Source organism: Erpetoichthys calabaricus, chromosome 5, assembly GCF_900747795.2.
Source record: "Erpetoichthys calabaricus chromosome 5, fErpCal1.3, whole genome shotgun sequence".
Lineage (NCBI taxonomy): Eukaryota > Metazoa > Chordata > Cladistia > Polypteriformes > Polypteridae > Erpetoichthys > Erpetoichthys calabaricus.
Genome location: NC_041398.2, coordinates 32,530,323 through 32,544,292, shown reverse-complemented (window position 1 = coordinate 32,544,292; position 13,970 = coordinate 32,530,323).

Here is a 13,970-nt window from a genome sequence, read left to right as displayed (position 1 = left end):
TTTTCCTGATGTCCTACCATATTACTTGATAATTTATTCCAAGCATCTCTGGTTCTTCAAGTAAAGACAACATTTGGAACATTCATTCAAAATCTGCCCTTAACAATTTTTCCTGTGCTCTTGATACAGAGTTTATTTTAAAGTAACAACTAGGATCCACTGTATTAATTCCTTTCATAATTATGTCACCGCCTCATCTCCATTTGCTTAAACTGTAAAGGTTCACTTCTTTTAGTTTCACCTCATTGTTCATATCTCTTAATCCTGGAATCAACCTCATCACTCTTTTGTGGACTTTCTCTGTCTTTCCTGTAATAAGGAGACTAAAACTGAACACAGTACTTCAGATGAAGACTCACTAGTGTTTTATAAAGCTTAAACATAACCTCCTTTGACTTGTGCTCTACACATAGTGATATATAATCTAACATCTTATTAGCTTTCTTGATGACATCCATACAATGTATGGATGTAGATAGAAATTAGTGTGATAGTGATGACTCCTAGGTCCTTTAAAGTTTCAGACCTCCCATTGTGTATTCATATTTAGAATTTTTACTTCTTACATGTAATACTTTATGGTTACTTACATTAAAGAACCAACCATGTACAGTGGAACCTCGGTACACGTAAAACTCGGTTTATGACCAAAAAGTTCGCCAAACTTTTGCCTCGGTTCACGACCACACACTCGGTATATGAACAAGCCAGTTTCCCTTTCGGTTTATGCGTGCTGATGATTTCCGCACGTGTTGCATTGTTCTCGGTCAGACGTGAACTGCTGAACTGCTGCAATGTAAGAGAGAGAGAGAGAGAGAGAGCAGGCAGGCTCATGTGCTGATGATAGAGAGAGAGAGAGAGAGAGAGAGAGAGAGAGAGAGAGCAGGCAGGCTCATGTGCTGATGATTGAGAGAGAGAGAGAGAGAGAGAGAGAGAGAGCAGGCAGGCTCGTGTGCTGATGATAGAGAGAGAGAGAGAGAGAGCGCGTGCAGCTGAGAGCGAGTCTGTACGTGCAGCTGAGCAGGGAGCCTGGGTGTTTGTCAGTGTTATTCAATGTTTTTACATTAGTTTACTATTACACTGTGCATTCTATGGTGTAATTAACTATATTTGTGCTTAAAAATATTTTAAAAAATATATTTACATACAGTTCGTACGGTCTGGAACGGATTAATTGTATTTACATACAGTCCTATGGGGGAAATTGCTTCGGTTCACGACCAATTCGGTTTACGACCAGAGGTTTGGAACGAATTATGGTCATGAACCGAGGTTCCACTGTATGTATTTTGTGCATGTATTACAGTAATAAAGGAGAAAGAGAGGGACAAGACAACCAAAAAGAGTCACCAGCATACATAAAGGGTATGTATACATACTGTACAGCCTGGTGACCCTGTATAATTGAAGGTTTGTTCACAAACAAAAACATGCAATAAGTTGCAGAAACATCTTTTCAGATGTGAGTTCAACACAGAACTAACTCTGGGTTTGAGTCCTTCCAGCAGGAAGTGATGGCAGAGGTGTTATAGTCATCAGTCATCCACACTGAAGACAGAGCAAGAGAAAATGCTTTAGGACATAGCGCCAACGCCTGGAGTGGCAGTAGAATTACAGGACATTGAGCTCTTTAGCTGTCCCCTATGCACATGCACTTGACACAAGGGATGGTCCTCAGATCTAAGCCTATGTTCACAAGGAAAAATGGCATTTTTAACCAAATTGGTCTCCATCTATGCTTGCGTTTTCACATCATTTACAAAGTATGTCTTTCCAAACTAAAACTTGTGAAGAGGCATGTCACATAGACATTCATCTATATTGGGCATGCATGCATTGGTGAAGAAATCCTGGAAGAGTTGGTAACACCAACAGTTAATGGATTTATCGCAAAACTGTGCCAACCGACGAACTATTTACCTTTTGCACATTTATGCAGCATTCAAACTGTAGAAAACACAATTTAGATGCATGCAGATAAGCAACACAATATGCATCATATAAAGCAGCTCTTCTACGTCCACTGTGTTTGAATATGGTTTTATTTCATAAACAGTGACCAATCAGTGAGTGAATGAAATATTGTAATGAGCAGAATCCAATCAGGAAGGGGCTACATAGTAAACACGAACAAATCAGCTTGCGATTAGAGTCTGTCTTTTCACCAGTCCACATTACAAAGCTGAGGCTGTGTTTTCAGAAGTGTACAGCTTTAGAGAGTGTCATTAAAAGTCTTTATTTTCAGAGGTTGTGTGGACAAAATTTGAAGATGGAGTCAAATGTCTAAGTTTTGAAATGACAATGTAGTATTGTGGACAGGGTCCTAATGTTGTTGCATTAAACAATGGAGAGATCAAGACTAAGTTTTCCTAATCTGCTGCCAGTCCTGTTGTGGTTTGGTTTAAATCATCTGTGTGGTCAATTGGATTTTTGGCCAGCTTATTAATTCTTTTAAAAGGCCAGAGTAAAGGAAAAAAAGAAATAATTAACAATTTTTTACCTTTGTGAAACATACTTGAAAGCATATTAAATATTATATAGTTATCCCACGTTTTTGACCACACTGCGTTAAATCAGATCAAAATGCCTGTAGTTGTGTAGCAGACTGTAGGAGTATATTAAATAGTATTCACTTTAGGGCTTATGAAAAGACCTTAAAATGTTCATATCAGCACCATCACTTGCAGAATGCTGCCTGGAAAATATTGAATTAGCCACTTAATAATGTATTAGTATAAAAACAGTATTGCCACTTCACTGAACAAAGCACAATTATCAGGAATTATATCTGCCCAGGAAAATCTGTCACAAGTGCTATATTTAAAGAAACAAAAATAAGATGTGAATAGTAAAAACCCGACATGAATTATGCTAGTTTAGTTTATTTGATTCACCTTCCAGGTTGTCCAGTTAACCAAGGCAGGTGATTTGCATGAATTGAGTCCCTTTAACCCCGTGCCAGTAATTATAACACCCTGGCTAAGACACAAAGATGGGATCTGAAGCAAAAATGGCTCAGTTCCTCTGCACCCTTGTTTTCTTCATTTGGGATATAGAGACATTAAAACTGTTTAAATGAAATTGATGACAAAATTATTAAAGGCGATTTCATTTTGGCATATATTCAAGAAGTGGAAAGTGTCCAAACTGAAAACACACAAAATGTTTACTTTAATGAACTTGAAACAAATACTGATTTATTATGGCACATTTAGGGACATGCAGTCCTTGCAATATCTCTTTTTCAGATATTTTAGGAGATATTATTTTGACACAAAAAACCCAGACAGAGTCATTTTTGCAAGAAGACACAATCAACATGCACTCTAAAGCCAGCAACACTGTGTCCACTGGCAAGTGGTGTCAACAAAAAATGGGGTTTTGGTAATTAAACTCTATCTTACAAAAGTCTACAAATTATTAATAAAAAAACAGTCAAAATCCATCTTGTGTTCCACACTCAGGCAGCAGTTACTCCCTTAAATTAAGTTTTTGACTCACCAATGCCCTTTCTTCTCAACTAGAATGAGGCCTACTTTGGTGTCCTAGTTGAAGTCATATCTATGCAAAAGGACAAAGGTCCAAGTCTTTAGAGTCCTGGTGCTTCCTGTCTCGCTATATGGTTGCGAGACATGGACACTGTCCAGTGTCCTGAGATGAAGACTGGACTCCTTTGGTACTTTTAAGTTTTTTACTTTTAAATTCTCCTTTGTGAATTTCCCCTTGGGATTAATAAAGTATCTATCTATCTATCTATCTATCTATCTATCTATCTATCTATCTATCTATCTATCTATCTATCTATCTATCTATCTATCTATCTATCTATCTATCTGTGTCTCTCCGGAAAATCCTTGGGTACCGCTGGTTTGACTTTGTGTCGAATGAGCGGTTGCTCATGGAGTCCCGAATGAGGCACATTACCTACATTGTGAGGGAGCGTCAGTTATGACACTACGACCATGTGGCACATTTCCCCGAGGGTGATCCGGCTCATAAGATCCTCATTGTTGGGGACCTGAGTGGCTTGACCAGGCCAAGGTGTCACCCACGCAACACCTGGCTGTGGCAGATAGAGGGTCATTTCCAGAGGGTGGACTGGACCGCGTGTCTGCCTGGGGGGTTGCAAATCAGGATCCAGAGTTGTTTCGTCAAGTAGTGGGTGCGGCAATGCACTGTGCCAGCGCATGCTCCCCAACTTGACTTGACTTGACTTGTTGAGGTCACCTAGGACATAGCAGAGTGCCTTCAGTTTTCTGTAAGCCATCATATCACATTACTCTCTAATGGCTCCAGTGTACATTACATTCCTGGTACTCGACTGTGTTTTCATTTGAGCATTCATTCTACCAGGCCTCATGAACCTGATGAGTTCCTCCATGAGAACAGGGCTAACAATGCCCTCTGGTAATTATACATATCCTAAACGAGTTACTCATAACAGATTACCATCCCGTCATTACCTTCTTTCCTTCTCTTGGAAAGGAAGGCATTTAAGAGTAGAGGGGAAAATGAATGCACAAAAATGCAGAGAAATCATGCAAGGATCAAAATCAGAATCACTTTTATTCACCAGCACTTAATATACAGGAATTTCTCTTGGTAGATTTAGAGGTGCGACATCACATGCAAATAATATAAATAGCATAAGTTAAAAAGGAAAGCTTCAAACAAAGCTGCAGAATATTACAATTATAAAGGAGATGTGCAAGTGAAAGTGTGAGTGTATGGTGTGTATGCAAATGCAAACACATTCATATACATAACACACCTTCATGAGTATATGACAGAATGCATGAATATACAAAGAAGACAGGCTAACATTTTTGATTCAACATGGCATAATAATAAAATATGAACACTGAGAAAAGCGCTATATAAATGTAATGCATTATTATTATTATTATTATCTTTATCTATATCTATAAAGGAGAGTTGGGATCCGTGTGGCTGTGTTTGTGTGTTTGTGGAGGGATGGAGAGTTAAGGCGGGTGTTGGAGTCACGTGACCATCTTCCCTCCCATTCACCTCATTTCCATCCATCCATCCATTATCCAACCCGCTGAATCCAAACACAGGGTCACGGGGGTCTGCTGGAGCCAATCCCAGCCAACACAGGGCACAAGGCAGGAACCAATCCCGGGCAGGGTGCCAACCCACCGCAGTCACCTCATTTCATTCACTTCATTTCACTCCGAGCTGACGCGGTCTTGCCGTTCTTTTTCCATAGTGTTTAGTCCTTTCTCTTTTACTGTTTAGTAGACACAGTGCTTACTGAATAGTATTTATTCGTTTAGTGTTTCTTAGTGTTTGGTAGATGCGGTGTGCGAAAGGAGAGTTGGGATCCGAGAGACTATGTTTGTGGAGGGATGGAGAGTTAAGGCAGGTGGGGGAGTCACGTGATCATCTCCCCTCCCATTCACCTGATTTCATTCACTTCATTTCGCTCCGAGCTGAGCTCCGCAGCTGACGCGGTTAGTCCTTTCTCCTTTACTGATTAACTATTTAGTAGACGCGGTACTTACTGAATAGTATTTTTTCCTTTAGTGTTTCTTAGTGTTTAGTAGACGCGGTGTGCCGGTGCTCCCGGTGGTGTTGCGGTTTAGTGTTACTTTCTACTTTGTTTTTGTACTTTAATAAATTGTTATTATTTATTATTAACCACTACATTTATATAGCGCTTTTCTCAGTACTCAAAGCGCTAAAATAGTGAGTGATACTTAGCTGATAGCAGTGTAGAAGCAGCACAGCACAACGGAGCCGGTAAGACAGGCGGGTATGGTAGCGTAGGTGAGCGGCGATAGCAAGCAGCAGAAAGCACAGCAGGAGGGGGAAGCAGGATTTGGATGTTCCAATACACAGCCATAAACAGTAACGCTTGGTAATTTCAGGCGTGATCGCCCCGGAGCCATAAGCCATAAACCAGGTTAGTATGAACATCAGATCAGTTCCCTGTCGTAGGGTACTGTAAGATGAAACGGGAGCAGATCAGCATAGCGAATATAATCACGGAGACCGATCATCCTGAGGTGCTAGATCGCCAGGTACAAAGAAATGTTCGTAGGTCTCGTCCCGTGTTCCACAGACTCAGCTGTTCCCAGTAAAGTGGAGTCCATAAAATCTGTAAATATTAAGCCAAATCCATGCAATTCGAGTCAGCTGTATCCACGAACTATACGTACAATAAACGAAATAAAACAAGCGTAAGAAAGTGCAGAATTAAGGCGAATTTTGCTAAAAGTGTTGTTAACAGGGAGGAGCGGCAACAAGAAGCGTGCACCAGCGTCCCCTCACCTGCTATAATAAAGCAGTTAAAGTAAAAGTCTACTAAACTTCTTTATTATATCTCATTTAGTGTTCTTCCCGGCGGTGATGCCGTTTTTTAGTGTTAGTGTCTACTTAGTGTTTGTGTTTAGTGTTATGGAAGGAGTGATCTTACCACTGTCAGATTTTGCAATGAATGAGTTGGTAAATAATGATTATTTATCAACAGATCACATGAGCAAATTCAACGACATTTTAGCTGCGCATACAATTTTCCAACCTCAAAAGGTTTTGCTAATGTGGACTCCTGACATACCTATAATGCCCATTCCACAAAATGCAAAACATATTCAAATATTACCTTCTGCAGCTACTGAACGAGTGACTCACTGGGTGTGTACCTATTATGATGGTGCTGTAATTCATGTCTATGACAGTTTAAACGCTGATAAAAATTCAACCTCACCGAAGAGCAGCTTCGTTTCCTTCGTGCTTTGTTTCCTTACAAACCTCTCATAGTTTATGAAGACGCGCAGCAACAGTTAAATCATACAGATTCTGGTGTATTCTCAATTGCATTTGCTGTGTGTATTTCTATAGGTATTGACCCAAGTGATCAAGTTTTTACTATTTCTTCAATGCGAAATCACTTACAAATAATTTTTGTTACTCGGCAATTGCTTCCATTCCCTGTCGAAAGTAGCCGACGGGCGACACCAGTTACAAATATTCAGTGTGTTCAAAGACCTGTACGAAGTACTGCCACTAACACAGTCACTCATAAAAGGGGAGATGACTCGGTGCAGGAAATGGGTATTGAAACTACCTTGGAAGACATGCAATCAACGAGGCGATTAAACGGATCTCAAGAGAGGTCTTCTAGGTTGGTTAAAAAAGTGCTTGGCTGCCAAAACCATATATATACAGCACATCTATATAAATAAAAATGTAAATGTTCGTTTGTTCAAAACCTTAAATCTCCGAAAGTTCTTCACCGATTGCTTTGAAATTTTAACACAACATTGCATTCGAATACGCGCGTGTTTTTATGTACATATTATACAGATATCACACCTGTAACAGGTAAAAACATGCTTTTTTTGAAAACACAGCGCCATCTGTTGGACGTAAAAGCAACACACGCCATATTAAATATTTTACGATTCTATTTCAAAGTTTCAATCAAATACATTTAGAAGTACGTGAATAAAGGCAGCGACATGGCAGTTTTTGGTGTGCAACCAGAAAGAAGTGATAGGAATGCGGTCATACATATCGATGAAATCGCAGAGTATTAGGCTGGAAGATACATAAGCAGCAATGAAGCTGTATGGCGAATTCTTTCATTTCCCATACATGAACGAAGTCCAGATGTTGTTCACTTAGCAGTACATCTAGAAAATGGACAACGCGTTTATTTCACAGTTGCAAATGTGCAACAAGTAGCCCTCAATCCACCGGCTACAACGTTAACTGCTTTCTTTACGTTATGTCAAAATGACGCGTTTGCGAAAACACTGCTGTATTCAGAAGTGCCTACGTATTACACATGGAATGCGAGTAGAAAATCATTTGAACAACGCAAACGATGAGAGCGAGTCAACGGACAACCTGGCATATTCAAAGAAACTACGATAGGCAGACTGTACACCGTGCATCCCAATCAAGATGAATGCTTCTTTGTTCACATGCTGTTGGCAAATGTGCCCGGTCCAACGTCTTTCCAGCAATTGAGAATTGTCAACGGGATTACACATGCCACTTTCCAAAGTATGTGTCAAGCTCTGAATTCATTGGAGAACGACCGACACTGGGATGTATACATTAATGACGCGTGCAACACGTCACATCCAAGTCAAATTCGTACATTGTTTGCAATCATATTGACCGCCTGCTCTCCTTCATCTCCAACACAGTTATGGGAGAAATATAAATCGCACATGGTTGAAGATATTTTCTGTCAAATACGCAAGTAAAATTCAAATATAAACATGGATTTCACAGCAGGCATCTACAACTAAGTGGTGATAATGATTGAAGATTTGTGCTTAGAAATCGCGAACAAAGTTCTCAATCAATTGGGAATGCCATCACCGAATCGATCTGCTGCTGCTTCGTTCGATGTAGAATTGCGTCATGAACAAAATTACAACACGGGTGATCTTTTGTCGTTTGTGCAATCAAATATTCCTAAGCTAACGCTTCAGCAAAAAGGCATTTACGATCAAATAATGCAAACTGTCAATAACGGGGTTGGAGAAATCTGGAAATTGGGAACGAAAAGGTGCCGGTTGATCTGACCTCAGGACGAATTTCATTGCCTCATAACTTCTGAAATTTAGTGACGTCAAAAGAAGAATTGGTTGAAAAAGTATTTCCCAATATTCAAACCAATTATAAGAATCACGATTGGCTGAGTGAACAAGCTATTCTTGCGGCCAAAAACAAAGACATCTACGAACTTAACAATATTATTCAGGCTAACATTCTGCACAGACAATGGAACAACAAAAAATATTGTATATTCACAAGCATTGTGAAATTAAACATATTAGAAACGTGCGCTTTCTCTTTTCTTTCTTTTCCATTTAACCATTCTGAGCCACTGCAACGCGTGGCCGGTTACAGCTATATAGATAGATAGATAGATAGATAGATAGATAGATAGATAGATAGATAGATAGATAGATAGATAGATAGATAGATAGATACTTTATTAATCCCAGGGGGAAATTCACATATTCCAGCAGCAAAAATATTAAATTAAAGAGTAATAAAAAATGCAGATAAAAAAACAGACAATAACTTGAATAATGTTCAACGTTTACCCCCTCTGGTGGAATTGAAGAGTCGCATAGTTTTTGGGGGAGGAATGATCTTCTCAGTCTGTCAGTGGAGCAGGACATTGACAGCAGTCTGTCGCTGAAGCTACTCCTCTGTCTGGAGATGACACTGTTTAATGGATGTAGTGGATTCTCCATAATTGATAGGAGCCTGCTGAGTGCCCGTTGCTCTGCTACGGATGTCAGACCGTCCAGCTCTATGCCAACAATAGAGCCTGCCTTCCTCACCAGTTTGTCCAGGCGTGAGGCATCCTTCTTCTTAATGCTGCCTCCCCAGCACACCACTGCGTAGAAGAGGGCACTCGCCACAACCATCTGATAGAACATCTGCAGCATCTTACTGCAGATGTTGAAGGATGCCAGTCTTCTAAGGAAGTACAGGCGGCTCTGTCCTTTCTTGCACAGAGAATCAGTATTGGCAGTCCAGTCTAATTTATCGTCCAGCTGCACTCCTAGGTATTTATAGGTCTGCACCCTCTGCACACAGTCACCTCTGATGATCACGGGGTCCATGAGGGGCCTGGGTCTCCTAAAATCCACCACCAGTTCCTTGGTTTTGCTGGTGTTCAGGTGTAGGTGGTTTAAGTCGCACCATTTAACAAAGTCCTTGATGAGGTTTCTATACTCCTCCTCCTGCCCACTCCTGATGCAGCCCACGATAGCAGTGTCGTCAGCAAACTTTTGCACGTGGCAGGACTCTGAGTTATACTGGAAGTCCGATGTATATAGGCTGAATAGGACTGGAGAAAGTACAGTCCCCTGCGGCGCTCCTGTGTTGCTGACCACAATGTCAGATCTGCAATTCCCGAGACGCACATACTGAGGTCTGTTTGTAAGATAGTCCACGATCCATGCCACCAGGTATGACTCTACTCCCATCTCTGTCAGCTTGTCCCTAAGGAGCAGAGGTTGGATGGTATATATATAATATATAATATATAATATAATATATATAATATACACTATATATACACATACACACACACACACACATATATATATATATATATATATATATATATATATATATATATATATATATATATATATATACATACACACATATATATATATATATATATATATACACACACACACACACACATACATACACATATACATCTATACTAAGGCAAAGGCTTCACTGACTCACTCATCACTAACGCTCCAACTTCCCGTGTAGGTAGAAGGCTGAAATTTGGCAGGCTCATTCCTTACAGCTTACTTACAAAAGTTAAGCAGGTTTCATTTCAAAATTATACATATAACGGTCATAACGGTCGACAACGTCTGCCATGTTAAACTTTCTTATTTATGTCCCCATCTTCACGAAATTTGGTAGGTGGCTTCCCTGCGCTGACCGAAACCGATGTACGTACTTATTTCGGTGGTATGACACCACTGTCGGCCGCCATACTGAACTTTCCAATGGTCTTTGTTACTTAATGGGCCCATCTTCAAGAAATTTGGTACGCGGGTTCCCAACGCTAACTGAATCCTACTTACGTACATATATACGTTCATAGCCTTCAGCTCAGTCCACACTCTGAATCCTCCAGGCACTCCTGAGCATAATCTAATTTTGAAGGTTGGGGCACCAATAATGTTACTGAGAAACTTACAGCCACCGAAACTTTGTAATGGCACGAGACTTCAGTTCACATGCCTGCAAAAGAACCTAATTGAGGCAACTATTTTTACTGGCGGTGGCTCAGGGGAGAGAGTTTTTATTCCTTGCATCCCCATTATACCCTCTGATCTCCCATTTCAATTCAAACACCTCCAATTTCCAGTAAGGCTCTGCTTCACAATGACAATTAATAAGTCTCAGGGACAGACCCTACAAAAGGTTGGCATTGATTTGAGGCAAGATTGCTTTTCACATGGCCAACTACACGTTGCATGCTCAAGAGTAAGCTTAGCGCACAGCTTGGTCATATTACAACCGGAGGGGCGAACTGACAACGTGGTAGACAAAGAGATCCTTAACAAATAATTATTTTTACATTTTCTCTCAGTTTATTATTTAAAATTTTAAAGCCGTACTTCGCCGCTGCGAAGCGCGGGTATTTTGCTAGTCAGATGATATTTGTGCAGCTGTGGTTGACCAAGTGCTTGTCCATAGATTGGCAATGAGAAAAGCTGGGCAACAAGTGCATCCGAATCTCAGCCACTACACAGTTTCTTCCATTGTCCATACTTTCAGAACTTAGAACAGGTACAGCACTTCTGTACTTCCGGCTGCAGATATCTTGATTACAGTAAAATGTTGATATTGCCAGTACTGGACAGATACTACACAAAAATAACACTGTGCATAGAACTGTGTTTGTTCTACATGGTACATGGATTGCAGCTCTTAAAGATGCATTGTGTTTTTTCTTTTGTAGAACTGACAGGCAACCTGTGAACATGGATGTGATGTTGCCAACAATAACATTCTCTTGTGGGAAATGCAGAGCAGAGTCATAGAAGATCAGCAACATTTCTGTGGTATAAATCAAATCATCATTTCTACCTTCGACCGCATCCTATGTCGTAAGACACTTAATATGACACAAGTAAACAAAGTCACTTTTGAGTCAAGACCCCAACGCCTGGAACACATACAGGTAAAGACAATGCAGCATCATCCAGTATGTAGTACCAGATCATGATACAGTAACATGCACAGTACTCTTGTGATTTTGTGTTTAGTCTATTACAGTGCACACCATAAAGCACTTTACTGTATCTCTCACCTATCATTAAGGAGACTGAGCTTGATGCCAGCTACACCCCATATGAGTACATCTTTATTGATGAGGCTGGATTTAACCTCACTAAGAGAAGGTGAAGGAGGCTTAAGGTTATTCGATAGCGTACCATTGTGAAAGTCCCTGGGCAGCAGGAAGGCATTGAGACAATGTGTGCAGCCATAAGTGAATATGGAGTTCTCCACTGTCATGCTGCCACTCTGGTCTCTTAACACTAGAATTACCAAAGGCTATGAAAACAATCGTAAATCTGGCCCACCTTAAATCCCTTTGCACTTCTCTGTCAGCGTCTTTTGTCTTGTAAATCAAGCAGCAAGCAGTCTACTATTCTATCCCCCCACTGCTGCAGAACGGGCACGAAGTTCTCCCAGCTCATGCCTTGATTATCTGGGAGTGAAGTGCTGGAGTTTTAGAGTGGAAATAATAGATCGTTATTTGGAACACATGCATATCTTGTGTGTTCTGTTTTTACAATAATCTTTGTAAACACATCGTTAAAACAGAAATGTTCTTCATATTTTAGTAATAAATGACAAAATGTAGGCATAAATTGTAATACACTGCAAATCCATTGAATTTCCTAGTTCAGCTTCATGTGCATGTTGAGCAGTGTGAACAAAATGAGGCTGGACAGTCAGAGTTGTCATAAAACGCTGTGATTTGGGTCATTGTCGGTTTTCCTCCAGCTGCAGCCATACGTAACTGGTTCAGTGATCATCCTAGGTTTTCCAATGTGTTCCTGCCAGCATTTCTCAACTCCAAAGAAGAATTCTCCTTGGCATTTGGATTGTAAAGCATTTTGTGTGACTTGGATGAGGCTTTGTGACCTAAATCAGCCCAGAGACATGAATCGGATGTATGATGTCTGACAAATATAGGGCTGTTCAAAATGAAAGAGCAGATTTCAAAAATATATTTCAAACAAACTTTATAAGACAGAAACACATTCCGCACATCACTGGATAGAGGAAAGTTCAAAGTTTGGTCCTATGGTTCTTGAGGTTGCATGCACTCAACATGAGCACCATGTGTAGCGCGACAAATATCAATATGGTAGACTGTTTCTTGCCACACATGAGTCAACTGGTCCCTAGTTACTGAATTCACAGATTCCTCAATTCAATGTCACAAATCTTGAAGATTAGCAGGCATAGGTGGAACACTCTTTCTTTAATGTACCCCCATAGATGCAATAAAAATCGCAGGGGGTAAGGTCTGGAGACCTGGGAGGCCATAGATGATGAGCAAGATCTTATTGTCCACCTTTTCCAATCCATCGTCCTGGAATGGTGTCGTTCAGGTAATGCCAGACCTCCAAGTGGAAATGCTATTATACTTGTGGCAGACTGCCGGGGTCATTACCTGGCTGGGATACCGGAAGGTGGCAGGAATAGCTTCCGGGCTATAAGGGGGCAACCGCCCTGGAGCAGGAGAGGACCACAGGAGAAGAACAAAAAGCTTCTGGCCTGTTGGGACCCGTGGCCACTGCCAGGGGGCGCCTCAAGCCTTGTAGGACTCGAAAATAGTTACTTCCGCCACACTTGGCAAGATAGTAGAGGAACCTGCCAGGGACGCCTGGAGTGCTTCTGGTGCAAAGGGCAGCACTTCTGCCACACCACGAAGTGCTGCTGGATGGACGTCATCAGACACCTGGAGCACATCCGGGCGGGAATAAAAGGTGCCACCTTCGTACAATCTGGGAGCCAGAGTCGGGAGTAGGAGCAGGACGAAGCACCCAGGAGGAGAACAGAGGCGGCCAAGGACTGAGAAAGAGAGTTACAGTGGTGATTATTGCTGAGTGCATTGTGTGTAGTATTGGAACTGTGTTTATTAATGTTTAATAAATGTGTGCAATTTATAAAGATGTGGTTTCCGACTGGTGGTGTTCGGGCAAGTCTCACAATGGTGCCCGAACAAGGACCTTCCGCTTGTTACAAAGTGGGGGACCCAACAAATAAAATTTCTGTGAGCTGCCCGGTACCTCAGTCGGCCACACACAGGTCCTGTATGGAGACGGTCCTCACACGCACCGCGGACGTTCCGCTAATCGCCCTGAGGCCGTCGGAGATTCTTCAGAGTGCTGTCTTCTACCCAAGGGGGCTGAGGA